This window comes from Aptenodytes forsteri, unplaced genomic scaffold (assembly GCF_000699145.1).
Source record: "Aptenodytes forsteri isolate BGI_AS27 unplaced genomic scaffold, ASM69914v1 Scaffold182, whole genome shotgun sequence".
Lineage (NCBI taxonomy): Eukaryota > Metazoa > Chordata > Aves > Sphenisciformes > Spheniscidae > Aptenodytes > Aptenodytes forsteri.
In genome coordinates this window covers 1,596,311-1,597,573 of record NW_008795932.1, presented here as the reverse complement: position 1 = coordinate 1,597,573, position 1,263 = coordinate 1,596,311, and positions in this window count along the sequence as shown.

Genomic DNA, 1,263 nt, shown 5'->3' with positions numbered 1-1,263 from the left:
CAAGACCTGTACAAAAATAGTCTGGGGAAAGCCTACCCTCACCGGTGGCTATTTTGAATATGAGTATAAGATACCATGGAACCCATTGTGGTGTATTGATATTCAAAAGGGAAAAGGGAACACAAGTGCCCGGAATCATAGTTGGCACCACTGTCTTGGAGAATTTAATTGTACCCAAATGATAAATTGTACTATGGGGGCTGGTGACCCACTGGAAACCCGGTATAGCCCAGAGCTGAGAATGTTCATTCGGGGTATGTGTACATGTTGGGGATACCCAACATACGGTTTCCGACAACAAAGATGAGATCTATGTGAGCGAGTAATGAACAAAACCAGTACAAATACATCCTTAGCAACTTGCGGAATTCCCTTCTCCCATGATCCCACATATGCGAACGGTGGGGGAGGGAGCAGCAGGGTGGACACTTGCTCTACTGCCAGGTATGCGTTCCCATGGGGCACAGTTTGGGGATGCTCGGGTGGAAAATTATATTCCCATCTTAATGTGAGACTGCATGCCGGATTACAGTGTGGAATAGGAGTTCCTACAAGGTGTCCTTCTAGGGCATTCAATTTCTCAGTGCCTCATCAAAACAGAAGGTGCCGGGAAAGTGATGGGTCCCAGGCACGACCCGAGTGGGCAGTGCATGGAATCCGAGTACCCAATTGTTATACCTGGGGCATGACAACTTCTCTGATGTTAGAAAATATATTTACCCCATATGTGACCCTTAAAAGACACCAATTTGTCTCAGAAAATCTGACCTGGCAGGTACATGTCCTAAGCAATTGGACCAATCAGGCCTTCGGGGAAATGAATGTACAGATTCAACAGGTGTCTAAAATGACTTTGCAAAACAGATTAGCCTTAGATATGTTCTTGTTAAAAGGGCAGGGGGTATGTGGAATGTTAAATCTCACCGATGGAGAATGCTGCCTCACCATACCTAATGCAACTACCACCACAGAAGAAGCGCAAAAGAAGATGAGAGAGGTGTCGGAGCAGACCGGAGAGCTTTTCCAAGCAATGGAGTCGAAAGACTGGTTTAATGGCTGGAGCCCTGGATCTTGGTTCAACTCCCTCCTGAATTCACTGGGACTTATAGGTTGGGGAAAATGGCTTTTAAATATTGCTATGACCTTGGGCTGTGGATTCTTGTTTTTGATGATTGGCCTTGCCATTGTAAGGTGTATGATTTCACGACTTTTATCTTCTCTATCCGTTACGTGAAAATCACCACCCTGGATGAAGATTATATG